Source organism: Lethenteron reissneri, chromosome 23, assembly GCF_015708825.2.
Source record: "Lethenteron reissneri isolate LAM-NWPU_2019-01 chromosome 23, ASM1570882v1, whole genome shotgun sequence".
Taxonomy (NCBI): Eukaryota; Metazoa; Chordata; class Hyperoartia; order Petromyzontiformes; family Petromyzontidae; genus Lethenteron; species Lethenteron reissneri.
The window spans coordinates 14,961,337-14,975,477 of NC_083801.1; the positions used below are offsets into that span (position 1 = coordinate 14,961,337).

General features: G+C 52.2%; 1 protein-coding gene across 2 annotated transcripts in view; it reads left to right on the forward strand.

The window, feature by feature from the left end:
• LOC133346074 (gap junction gamma-1 protein-like) overlaps positions 1-14,141 on the forward strand; it is a 51,906-nt gene that overhangs the window by 7,069 nt on the left and 30,696 nt on the right. Inside the window, exon 1 of one of the 2 annotated variants that reach the window (XM_061557398.1) lies at positions 3,957-4,294. The exons of the other annotated variant lie outside the window; for it this stretch is intronic. The gene's annotated coding sequence lies outside the window, so the exon portion shown is untranslated. Of the gene's footprint in view, positions 1-3,956; positions 4,295-14,141 lie in introns of those variants that run through there. 2 annotated transcript variants of the gene reach the window in all.

Sequence of the window (14,141 nt, forward strand, 5' to 3'; positions counted from 1 at the left end):
CTAGAGACGAGAATTCTCGTGAAGTTGTTTGTTTTTTTTTGCGTGAAAAACATTCAAGCGTTGCCTGGGATGAGCGCGTCTCCTGCGAGTGATCTTGAAGTGCACCTAGCCTGGCACAAGCGCCGTGATGACGTAAGCGCAACTTGGTAATGAACGGCGTCTGCGTGTTTTGTTTATAAACGGTGCACGGATACAGCTCGACCCGTGGAGTAGCCGTCGTGGTCACTGTCGTCATCGTTGTTTGTGGTCGATATCGGAATCATCATCATCATCCACGGCAGCCGCACCATCGGTAACCACAAGGAGCAACAGCGCCAATCGTGATTTACTGCGCAGCATAATCAGCATAATCAGCATAATCAACAGTAGCAGCAGCAGCGGGATGTCATCTCCCTCGCCTGGATTGCGGGAGGTCGTGGGTTCGATCCCGACCCCGACGCATGCTGCTGTGTATTTGGAGTTTGCGTATTTTACTCCCGGCGGTCGCGTGGATTTTTGCTCCGGGTCCCTCCGGGTTCTCCCTTCACATTTTAGAAACGTGCGTTTTCGACTTTCCGGCTGCTTTACATTTCCAGACGATCGGCCACTTCGCCGAGCAATAATTCTTGGCTCGGTCTCTTCTGAAAAAAAAAAACAAATTCGCTCAGTGGGCCTTACCTGGTCAGTTAAATACGTTCATAATGAAATCGAGGTAAGTAGATTCGTCCGGGTGCCGTGGGAGAAGGCAACACGTGGCGAATCTGCCCGACTATCTGGGACGCTCGATAACAGTTTTCCGATGGACATACGGGGGGGAGGGGGGGGAGGGCTTCGGTCTAGCAACGTGGAATTGCCACCACTGGCTCTGGGAGGGCCGGTCGAGATGAAAGACTTTTGTCTCGTTGGTTAGAAATGTTTGCAGAAAGAAAAAAAAAACTCGGGTAAAAAGTGAAACCTGCAAACAGACGGATGTGATGTCGTTGGGATGCTGTGTGGTCTCTTTGTTTGCAACAGCACAGAAACGTTCAGACCGCTGCGCTTGTCATAACCGTACAACAATCCAGACCAATAAATAAAGCGTTGACTTAATAATCGTCCCCATAAATCCTTTAATTTATTTTTATACTGCGTTTGGAAGCAACAGTAGAAACCCGTAACTCAAGGAGATGTTCCTATACCACCGGCCAAACAAACAGAGTTGCCGGTGTGACACGCTATCGCAATACCACCCACCAGCCATGGCCAATCCACTGCTGGATGAATGCCTCTCCAATCCGTAGCCATCTCTCGCGGTGCAATCAATACTATGTTGGTGAATAGATATATCTGAACCGCTCCTGCACTCTGCCCCCCCCCCCCACTTCACACCACCTCCCTGCACTGAACAACGTGGTTGAAGTATGGTCAAACAACCCCCCTCAGGACCGACACGGCGCAGGGGAGAGGCCTTCATTTAGCAGTGGATTGGCACAAGGTTGTACATTATTATTATTGTTACAGGCAGAGGAGAGAGGGACGTCACGCGCCACCACCAAGCTGTGAGAGTGGCAGGGTGGCAGTGAGCGCGCCGCGCTACGATCCCGGCGACCCGAGTTCGATTCCAGCTCACGGCCAACGCCAGCGACGATTATCTGAAACGGTCATGGGCCTCGCCCCTAGGTCGACTCAGTCTCCAGTGAGTAGCTGGTGCGGTGTGGAGTAAACATCTCCACGAAAGAGACAAAGGCGGCCGGGCGTGGTGTTGGCCACCCACCCCCTCGTGTGCCGTGCCGACCCTCATAGGTGCTCGCTAACAGCACTTGCCACAACAGTCTCTTCAGGCAATACCGGGGATCTTTATCATTGTGTTATACTGTATATGAATTATACTTCGCAATCGTTTTCTCAAAGTGAACAGTTTTATAAATAATACATTTTTACGACCCAAAAACAAATGTGCGAGCGAGAGTCCATTCAAGTGCTTGTGGAAAAATGAACCTAATCATCATCATCATCACGATGCATGGGAGGGACATCCCGTAGGTGTCCAATGCACGTTTCGTCTTAACTTGGGGATAGAATCAACAAACAAAACTCTCCCAAGATGGGGCGATACCAGCCAAGGGCGTGTTGCCTCGCCGTGATTACAAGCGTGCCGCGAACACCGGAGGACGCTCGCAAAGAATCTGGAACAAACCAAAAACCGAGGAGTGTACACGGAAGAAGCATGGTGCGCTCGTTGCAGGCTGGAAATTACAATGAGAAACAAACAAAAAAGCGGAAAAAACACGTGGATTAAAGTACAAATGTAAAAGCGAACTTGGGCAGGACAATTGCTACGAAGGGAATCGTGGCTGGTGGACATCACGCATTGTAGAATGGCGACAGCAGCAGCCGCGTGATGAAGGGAGCGTGCCCGAAACGACGACCATCGTGGAGATAGCGCGGAGAGACGCCGTGCAGTGGTGAGATTGTGACATGGCAAGGTCACGAGGCATGGTGAAGATGTTGCGGCCTTCATCCAGCAGTGGATAGACCAAACCTGCTGCTGCTGCTGATGATGATTGTCAATCCATTGCTGTGGATGAAGATCATGTTGGTCATGGTGGCTGTTTAAGGACACCTCCATCGTTCTGGCCAATGCAGGTTTGTGAAATCGTGAGGAGGGCACAATGACCTGTTCAGATCTCACTCTTCGCTGATGTTTAGCCGTGGACGGAAATCAACCTCGCGCTGGTGGGATTGTACCACAGTGCGCTAACCACTGCGCCACCGCTCCCTCTTACTCGTAAGGTCCATTGGTTGATGGGCCCGAGGCGGGCATTGAACTGGCACTCGGAAGGTCGGCGACTAAGGGGAAGTCCTAATACGCGCGGTGGCGGTGGTGATAATGTGGAAGAGGTCCTTGAAGGATGCATAAATTGAGTAACCAGAGGTCGACTTAAAGCCAGACGACGGACGTCACGAGAGCAGCCTTCGTGGGTCAGGTGCCAACTTTGCAACGGCTGAAGGGATCTAGCAGAAGGAAGAAAGCGATGGCGAGCTGTGATGTCATCGACGGGATTGGGCGTGATGGCAGAGGGGAGCCGGTCGTGACCACCATAGTAATGCCGAGGTAATTACCCACGAGAGCCTCGCCGAGCCTCGGGGCTCATCTTTAGCATGGCCCCGCGTTGGCGTGTGCGAGCAATTGTATTCCTGGGCGTTTGGCTTCATGTCGGCGGAAATCAGAGTCCGTGGAAAAAAAGAAAAAAAACCGCATCAAGCGTTCGAGGGGCGTGGTGCTCCAGAGGGGCACACTTACTAAATCCACGCCAACAACACCCGGCAGGGCCCGGTAGTTACCCGTCCAAGCACCAACCAGGCTCAAGTCTAATTAGGTCTCGAGTCCATTCGGCCACAAGCAGCCGAGTTTTTCGCCCGTTCCAGCGAGCGAGTCTGTGCACAGACATTTTAATTATTATTATTAAGAGCGTTTTCTCTTTAAATCTACTTGGCAGGCGAGACCGACCCAGACATCTCCGCTTGGCCGCGCTCTGCGTTTCGTCTCGTCCCCGAACAAGTGGTGGCTTTTAAAGCTGAAGTGTCATGATGAGTGCTCAAATGTCATGCAGTCAACAGGCCAGTCACCCAGCGAGCTAGCCAGCCACTCAGCCACGCAGCAATCCACCTAGCCACGCAGTTGCCAAATCCGCCACCTGGCGAGTCATATAGCCAATCGCCCACTTAGCCAACCACCTATCCAATCGTTCGGCCAGCTGGTCACTCTCCACCAGTCACTCCATCTCGCCAAGCATCTGCCCGGCCATCCAGCTCGCAAAATAACCCAGCCACCAAAGCCAGCCTCTCGGTTGAGCCAGCCATCGAACCAGATCGTCAAGTCACCCAGCCAGTCACCTCTCCTCCCGCCCACTCAACCACCCACCCCACCCACCGAGCGAGCCAGAATATTACCCAGCCAGCCAGAAACTTACTCAGCCAGCCTCTCTTCAAAACTTCTTGGCTAACTCCCATTCCTCTACCCCCCCCCACCTCCATTGACTCCGCCCGTCTGCATCTCTCTGTGTAATTTCCTGTGGTGTGTTGGACTGGGCTGGGCTTAATACTTTACTGGAGCTGCGCTCGGTTTTCGAGAGAGAGAGAGAGTGGGAGAGAGCGCGGCTGGGGTGGTAGAGTGCTCGCAGTGAACGCCAGGGAATCTCTTTGAGTCGCTCCGAGTTGAGTCCGCGGCATAAGAAGGACGGCGAGAAGGTCCGAGTTCGCGCTCACGGGTCCACGACAGCTTCGCCTCCAACTCGGCCCGTCTCGCCTTGTCTTCCCCCCGTCACCTCGCGAGGTACTGCCGCTTGCTCATCCTCGCTGCGTTGTGACCGTGGGGAGCGTGGGGTGGTGGTGGTGGGGGGCATCGGCCACTCGCGGTAGCGGTCAGCGCGACACTGCGCACGGCGATCTGAAAAACCCCGGCCGCCCGAATTCGATGACGGTAGCGGCGGCGAGCGATATCTGAACCGGTACTGGCGGCCCAACGGCCCCAGCCTCTTTTCTCTCCCAGCTTTACTCACTCGCACTGCCCAGCGTGGTGAAGTATGGTCAAACGACCGGCACGGCGCGGGGGGGGGGGGGCGGAGGCCTTCATCAAGCAGCGGATTGACATTGAGGCTATACATTAGGTGATTAATATTGACAGTTATATTCGGCTTCGTATTCTTTCGAGGTTTCAAATTGATTTGCTGCGGATGATTCGTTGCTGAGTGTCATCTGAAGGTTGACTCGGAGTGAACGTGGAGCGCACGGCATCACGTGGGTGCGCGTGCGAGAACGGGGTGATCGGTTTAAGCATCATTTACAACCCTTCATCAATCCGCCGCTGGGTAAACGCCTCTTCCTTGTTGGTGATGAGGGTTGTTTCGCCATACTTCACCACGCTAGTCAATGCGTGTTGGTGCGAGGCGGTGGGGGTGGTCAGGGCAGCACTGGCGGAGATATCCGCCGCCACTGAAGAAGCCGTGGCCTGGAGTCGAACTCGGTTTGCCGGTATTCCTTTGTGCGCATGCGTGTGAACGTGTCTCTGTGTGTGTGTGTGTGAACGTGTCTCTGTGTGTGTCTGTGTGAACGTGTCTCTGTGTGTGTCTGTGTGAACGTGTCTCTGTGTGTGTGTGTGAACGTCTCTCTGTGTGTGTGCGTGTGAACGTGTCTCTCTGTGTGTGTCTGTGTGAACGTGTCTCTGTGTATGTGTGTGAACGTGTCTCTGTGTGTGTGTGTGAACGTGTCTCTGTGTGTGTGTGTGAACGTGTCTCTGTGTGTGTGTGTGAACGTGTCTCTGTGTGTGTGTGTGAACGTGTCTCTGTGTGTGCGTGTGAACGTGTCTCTGTGTGTGTGTGAACGTGTCTCTGTGTGTGTGTGAACGTGTCTTTGTGTGTGTGTGTGAACGTGTCTCTGTGTGTGTGTCTCTGTGTGAACGTGTCTCTCTGTGTGTCTCTGTGTGAACGTGTCTCTGTGTGTGTCTGTGTGTGTGTCTGTGTGAACGTGTCTCTGTGTGTGTGTCTCTGTGTGTGTGTGTCTGTGTGAACGTGTCTTTGTGTGTGTCTCTGTGTGTGTGTGTGTGAACGTGTCTCTGTGTGTGTGTCTCTGTGTGTGTGTGTCTGTGTGAACGTGTCTTTGTGTGTGTCTCTCTGTGTGTGTGTGTGAACGTGTCTTTGTGTGTGTCTCTGTGTGTGTATGTGTCTGTGTGAACGTGTCTCTGTGTGTGTGTCTCTGTGTGTGTGTGTCTGTGTGTGGGGAGCGGTGGTGTAGCAGTTAGCGCGCTGCACTACGAACCTGGCGACCCGGGTTCGATTCCCGCTCACGGCAAACACCAGTGACGATTATCTGAACCGGTCCTGGGCCTCCCCTAGGTCGACTCAGCCTCAAATGAGTACCTGGTGCGGTGTGTAAACATCGCCGCTAGGGAGACAAAGGCGGTCGGGCGTGGTGCTGGCCACCCACCCCTCGTGTACCGTTCCGGCCTTCATAGGTGCTCGCTAACAGCACTTGCCCCTACAGTCTGTTAAGGCTATACGGGGGTTCTTTGTCTTGTGTGTCTGTGTGAACGTGTCTTTGTGTGTGTCTCTCTGTGTCTGTGTGTGTGTCTGTGTGTGCGTCTGTGTGAACGTGTCTCTGTGTGTGTGCCTCTGTGTGTGTGTGTACCGCTTATGTAATGCACAGAGATGATGGAGATTGTAATTCTCTGTTATGGAAGGGGCCGAAATGAATTTGGTAAACAATAGCAGTCGAGCACGGAGCTCATGGTCAGAAGGGGGGTAAATTTTCGATTTATTTTTCTCATTTGGATCACAAATTACAGCTTGGATATTTGATCATTGGGACAGGGCCAACTTAGAGGTGTTTTTTTTCTTCTCAATAGAAATCTGGAAGCGTTCATCAACGCTTAGAGAGGGGTGATTCCTGGTCAGCTGTGAGTTAGGAAATTCGCCTCCCGTTGACGTGTGTCACTGAATCCCGATAGAGAAATGGAACGAAGTGTGCTGCTGGAGATTGCCACAGCGATGCAATGGTGCCCAGTGCCGCTGTGGGCAGCACGGGGCTTATGCCAATCGACGGTGGAAAAGTTACCAATTTTTCAATCCCGGTCATTGTTCAACTCGGCTCGTCATCATCATCATCATCATATCTCCGCGGTCGATAAACAAACAAACAAACGACATATCCGTACCACATTGTCAAGAGGGCATCAGTCGCCGTGTTGTGTGGATAGACTGTCCCCGTCATGGGAAAGTGAAAGTTCTCACTCGCGCAGGTTTGGGTCCGCGCCGCCGCCCACATTACTCGTTCGAGCAGGGGAGATGTTTGCGGTTGGGAGTGGTCGGGGGGGGGGAGGAATGGATTTAGATGTGGGGCGAAGTGCTCGTGCCTGGACACGATAGCGACGAAGCCCGTGAGCTCCACGCCGCAATCACTGCTGCGCCTGCATTCGACTCGCTTTGCCAGGGTGTGGTGCCACACGCCTATGGTTAAAGCGGCTTGGAGGGAATGGTTGGTGGTCAGGAGATGGCAGTACAGCAAGTCGGATTCGCGAGGTCCCCACCTGCGTTGCGGGACCTCGAGCGAAAACCCTCCACGTACGCGTGGTGAGGTTCTTCCTCTCCGGTTTCACCGGTGTCCTCCCGCACGAAGCGAGATGGACATTAGTATTATTTTTTAAAGGATATGGCCAACGATCCGATTGCAGGGCTCTACAGAATAATACTTTTCAACACTCTGGGTGGCTTGCTTTCCGGAAAATACAGGTGTCATTGTTCGCGTTGCGCGAGTGTATTGCATGTGTGTGGTTTAGGTCGACTCAGCCTCAAATGAGTACCTGGTGCGGTGTGTAAACGTCGCCACTCGGGAGACAAAGGCGGCCGGGCGTGGTGCTTGCCACGCACCCCATCGTGTGTCGTGTCGGTCTTCATAGGTGTCCACTAACAGCACGTGCCCCTACACTCTGCTGATGTTTTCACACCGCAACAGGTACTCATTTGACGCCCGGTTCAGATAATCGTCACTGGTATTGGCCGTGAGCGGGAATCGAACTCGCCTGCTGAGACACGCAAGGTAATTGGTCCGACCAGCCATCGCTATGTCTGTCCGTGTATATGATTCCATCTGTATCCCTGTCCGTCCCTTCGTACATCTGTCTGTTCGCCTACCCGCTGAACTCTCTATCCTTTGGGATGATTGGTCATCTGCCGATGCCGACAGTTAACGTCTGAATGTAATCACATTGTCACCACAGCGGCAGATGAATACACTTTGTTTTGTTAACCCCTCTGTCTATCCATCCGTCTATCTGCCCTCTGGCCTTCCTGTCTCTCTGCCTGCCTCCGAGGTTTCTCCGTCTGTCCGTCTTTCATTGTGCAAACGAGGATACGAATACAAGTTACCCCAAGTTTGAAAGACTCTAATAGTTTCTGAGAGCCCTGGCACGGGAATGTGGAATCGCTGTAGGAGAACACGTTCCTCGATGATTATGATGATGATGATGATGATTTATCGCTCACAGGCATAGAGGCATTCATTTGTCTGCTCGGTGGAATGCGTCCAAGTGATTCTATCTGCCGGGAGACGGTAGCCGGCGGCGAGGAAACCGGGTGCCACGTGGTCTTACCACGTCAATGTGGGATTTCCATCATCCACTTTAAAGCCCCCGCCGGTTTTGGACACGTTCATTTATTCTTGGGTTATTTATTTTCTTTCTACGTGACTTTACCGAAAGATCCAAAGAGTAATTCCTGCAGTCACGAAAGCTTCAAATCACGTTCATTTATTTTTGTTGCAATTGTTAACTTCAGGAATCAGTGGTGTGGTGTGGAAGGGGGGGGGGTGGCGCGGCTTGCTTTCTGCGCAAAAAACTCTGCGAACCTGAGTTCGCTTGCCGGCCACGGCCAACATTGGTGGCGGGGGATATCTGAACCTGCCCTCGACAACCCTGCCTTCCAAGAGGTCCTCATCCTTCATCTAGCAGTGGCTTGCGCAGGTGGCCTCTAGATAAACTTCTGAATCGGCATCGTTTCATCGTGGCTCCCCTCCCATCCCACTACGCCCTCCCCCGGTCCCCTCCTCCAACAAAAGAAGCATTCCTGGCAGCGCCGTGACCGCGCGGCTCTCCGTGTTCACCAATCATCATGCGCGTGCGATGCGTGCAGGCGATTTGATTAACATGGCAGTGGAAAGATTGGCAGAGACGAAGCAGCGGGCCGCGCGAAGGGTCACTGGAATATTGGAAGGCCCAGATTTCAGGGAATGTCGGGCAGGGCAGGTGTGAAAACTAAAAACTCTTTCCATTCCAGCCCCCCCCCTTCTCCCATGCCCTCCACCCCCCATCCACGTCCCCGCCCCCCGTCCCCACCTATACCGCTGTACATTATTGACGGTCAGAATCACATGTTGAAGAAACGGGGAACACATGGACATAGTTACGTATATTGCCGAATTGTTGTCGTTGTTGTTGTCACTTATTTGCACGAGAAAACCTCGCTGGCTGTCAATTCTTTTTTCAGGAGGAGGCTCCTGCTGTGTTTCGCAGTAGGGCGGCGATGTTGCTACGCATTCCCCACCCCCCCAATTGAGTAATTTGAGGGCAACTTTAGCAAATTTGGAAAACATCCAATCCACCTGGGCGCCAGTTGGCGCGGCGTTGGTAATTGAGACGTCTGCACGCCAAACATCTGACACAAACGAGTAAACGTTCGTTCAGATGCGTGCCTGATCCGTTCCCTGCACGGGCTATCGCCTTGTTTTAAACAAAGAAGGTAGTCTCTCTGCTTGAATTGTATCTGGAGCGGCTATCGCCTTGTTTTAAACAAAGAAGGTAGTCTCTCTGCTTGAATTGTATCTGGAGCGGTGACGCATTGGTTAGTGGCATGCATCCGACGGCCGGCCTAAATTCTATTCCTGGCCACGGCTTGAAAATGTTTGAACGGATCCTGCACCCCTCCCCCCTCCTCCACCCCCAGCCATCATCAAGCCGTACCGACCATCGTGGTGAAGTATAGTCACGTAACCCCCCCATGAGAGAAACTACTTTTATTTTACCAGGTAAGGCCCACTGAGCTATACAGCTCGCTGTCACAAGCGACCTGACCATACGTCACGGAGAGGATTTCATGCAGCAGTGGATTTGATATATTTATTAGTACAAATAATTACATCACGCTTGACCTATAATTAGAGTCAGTCTCACTGGGTTTCCGCGAACACATGGGGAACACTAAATCCGCTTATTTGGATTGAAACGGTTTCCTGGTGGCCACCATTCCCCAAGTGCTGTGACTAACTGGCTGCCTCGCACGGACAAAAGGAATTCCTTGTGACGTGGATCTTCCTGTTAGCGCACCCCATGCATCGCGGTGATTATCCCTACCGCCCTTGTTAAATAGGCTAAGGTCAAGGGATCATCACAGCCAATGCCGTTAAATGCCACCACGCCTCGCCATCGCTTCCTTCCTTCTGCCAGATTCCTTACGTTTCTGTAAAGTCGACACCCCGCCCTGACAAGGAGCACTGTCTGGATTTCTGTCTTCCCCTTGAATCGCCCAACTGTGGGTACCCGTCCCGTTGGTTCCCGTCTCGGCAAGCCACCCGCCCCAACCTCCATCCCAGACACCCGTCGTACCCCCACCTCCTCCTCCTACCACACATTGTTTCCACGTTCTAGTTCGAAGCGACTCGTAGCTTTCCCCATACTCCTCTGCCCCGTAACACGCATGCCCCACACCCATCGCATCCAGGTTTTCTGTATTTCCCCGCCACGGTCCGTGACTCATGTCCAAGCTTGCTTGCCCTTACACCCCATTAATATCGTTACGCATCCACTCGCATTGAAATGCCATCGAGTTTATTTTATCGATGCTTTGTTCAGCTCCAACCCACGGGGGAGGGAGGGGGGTCCTTGTTGCCAACAATACTCGAGTCCCGGCCTCTGCTTCCACGAACCTCCCCAGCCGCTCCAGCCTCCTTCCCCGTCTCCCCTCGCTGGTACTGCGATGTCGTGGTTTAAACAAATATATACACAACTAAATCTTGTTATTACTCTCAGTCTGGTCTTTGTGCTCGCCTCGCGAAGTCTCTGTCCGTGTTTTCTTATTTAAAATAACAATAACAATAAAGATACATCTCTGATAACCAAAAGCAGTAAACAATTCTACGGAATAAAAACAGCTGTTGCTTTTGTTCGGACGCCGGGACAAAGCAGCTGCATTGTGCGAAGAGCGACCTGTGCGAAGGAAAATGTTTTTTTCTAAGTGTGAATTTCCTTTCACGTGACGTCCACACACACACACACACGCGCGCACACCTCGGTGTACACACACGCGCACGGACACATGCATTCACGTACACACACTCGCATGTGCGTGCACACACACACATCGACATACACGCGCACAAACACCAGAACACACACAATCACAGACACCAGAACACACACAATCACAGACACCAGGGTAGCAGACACGTATACACACGCGCATACAAATTCATGCACACACGCACCCCAAAAGACGTAATTTAGCACACATGCACTCGCGTGCATACACGGATACAAAGACAAAGTTCCCCCGTATAGCCTTTAATCGACTGTTTGGGCAACTGCTTTCAGCGAGCAACCTATGAAGGCTGGCACGTCACACAAAGAAGGGGGGGAGGCCAACACCACGCCCGGCCGCCTTTGTGCCGCTAGTGGCGATGTTAACACACCGCACCAAGTTATCATTTGAGGCTGAGTCAGCCTGGGGGGGGGAGTCCCAGAACCGGTTCAGATATTCGTCCCTGATGTTGGCCGTGAGCGGGAATCGAACTCGGGTCGCCGCTTTCCTGGGAGGCAATGACAAAGATCGTCGGAGGTTGTCGTCGTGTTTTTTTTGGGGTCACGTCCTGACGGAAGCGCCCATAACTCAACGCGCTGGTGTCGGGCCGTCGGTGGCTCTGCACGTGGCTTGTAACCCATCACTGGGGAGGCCGCGGGGGTTAGTGGGTCGGACAAAATGTTGCGAGACGCCCTTCCCGTGGGCATCGAGATGCCCTAAGCCCTGGCTCGCCAGCGGAATGCGATAGAGCAAAGCGGTGGGGCCGATGCCATCCGTCCCTTCTGTATGGGATAGAGCGTTGTCCCCTCGCATTGCGTGGGGTAATCTCCGGGTGCCTCGGTTTCATCATCCCACATGTATAATCAATCAGAAATTGGCTGAAAACATCTTAATATATAGAGAACTGCAGAGCAAATCTCGGCATTGGTTCACCACTTAGCAGTATTCCAGCTTGTCTGTGGTTTATCAGCGACTGTGAAATGAAATTTGCATGAACAGCGCTTTGTAAAAAATTATTAGGGTCTTTGTTGTTGTCGTTGTTGCGTGTATGGTCTAGCAGTGATAAATAAAACTAGCTCTTTGCCCGTTCAAGGACAGGTGTATTGCAGTAAATCTGAAACGTGCAAGCGGAAAGCAGACCGTGACGTGATATTCGTTGCATGAATGCGTGTGCAATTTGTAAGGCCGCGGTGACACAGACCTATTGCATTTTAAGGTTATAATCTCTTGTTCATCATGACGTCCTTTTTACTTCGATGTCTCAATAACGGAGATCGCGTGATGACGTGAGGGTTCTGCCTTTGTAGTGAGGGTTATAAGTTGACGCTGAGGAGGGGGGAGGAGGCGCCTCGCCCCCACCCCATGTGGAGTGACGTCACATGCTAATTATTATGAATGGGGGGGGGGTCCATTTAGAGGACGTCACCTGTTAATGATTATTAATGAGGGGGGCTGTTCGATGTGGAGTGACGTCACCTGCTCATGATTATTGATGAGGGGGGCTGTTCGATGTGGAGTGACGTCACCTGATCATGATTATTAATGAGGGCAACTGTTCGATGTGGAGTGACGTCACTTGCGCATGATTATTAGTGAGGGGGGGAGTACTCCATATTGAGTGACGTCACCCGCTCATGATTATTCATGAGGAGGGGTGGGGGGGGGGTGTCCATTTGGAGGACGTGACCTGCTCATGAATATTAATTCGGGGGGCTGGTCGATGTGGAGTGACGTCACGAGCGTTAAGGACAGACATTCCTGGGTGATTATAGTATTATAATAGGTATTAGCAAATGATCGGGGCGCCCGGGAACCATACCTTAGTCAATGCTTTGATGTGCCAACTGGCAGGTGAAGCATTGAAACAGACACGTGGTTGTATCCCAACGGTAGAATTTATTTAAATAGTCAAACCCTGCACCGGTTTCGACTTCCTATCTTTGAGTCTCATCAGCAGGACGTGTCAAATAAATGCTGCTGGTGATGTCCGCGGTTATTTGTTATTCGTGGGGAGCGGTCGTGTAGATTCTAGATTTGAAGCTTTCGTGACTGCAAGGATTCATATACTCTTAGGTTTTTCGGTAAAGTCACGTAGGTAAAAAATAAAATAAAAAATTACTTAAAGTCGTGTAGAGGTTAGCGTGCTTGCGCTACTAAACCCTCCGTGCCGAGTTCGATTCCCGCTCACGCACAACATCGGTGACGAATATCTGAACCGGTCCATGGTCGACTCGTCTCAAATGAGTACCCGCCCGGCGCTTTCTAACAACGCTTGCCCTCAACAGTCTGTCAATGCTACACGGGGACATCTTTCTTTCTGATTATAATTTGTTTCGCCCCAGAGCCCAAACCCCCTTCTCCATCCTGCCCCTCCCTCCACATGACACCCGCCGATCCCGTCGTGACTTCACGGCATCCGCAGATTTCTAATCGTGAGACGATCCCAGTTTGTAACACCACCCCCCCCCCCCCCCCCCGTGTTAATTCACGGAATTTCTGCGCGTCGCTCGCCGCCTGTTCAGCGGCGCGTGCGCGCTCTCGTGTCGTGGTCGGGCACGGGAGTTGTTTCTTTTTGTTTGCATTTTGACTGCTTGTGTTGTAGGTTATTGCAAACATGATGCCTTGTATAAAGGTGTCAGTTTTTGTACCAGTTGAAAGGGTAAAACCCTATCACTATATTTTGCCACTGGTAAAGGAGATGTCTCATAGTGTAATTGCTTACCCCGAACTCTCAATACTATGATAGTGCGCTGTTTTTGAGTTGTACGCCTTTTGGCGTCATCTGGTCAACACCAATGGAGACTAGGCTCTAAGAAAAGCTGTCTCGGGTGTGGACCAATCAACGTCAAGGACAGTGCATATCATTATCATCATCAGAGTTGTTTCTTTTTGTTTGCATTTTGACTGCTTGTGTTGTAGTTATTGCAAACATGATGCCTTGTATAAAGGTGTCAGTTTTTGTACCAGTTGAAAGGGTAAAAACCTATCACTATATTTTGCCACTGGTAAAGGAGATGTCTCATAGTGTCGAGCTTGGGATGTCGCGGCAGTCACAGCGAGCGGGGTCGACACGCGCGCTCACGGCTTCTCTTGTGTGCGTGTCTTCGGGCGTGGGGGGGGGGCGTGGGGGGGGGGGCGTGGGGGGGGGGGCGTGGGGGGGGGGGGCGTGGGGGGTGTGGAATTCGTACCGTTGCGCTAAGATGCTCGCGGGCATCAATTTCAGCAACGACGCTCGCGATGGAACACGTGGGGACATTCCACACGCACGTGGCGAGGCTGAGTTCTCGTCAGCTGGACGATGTGACGATCAGCAGGCGCGACGAGATTCGTTCACGCGAT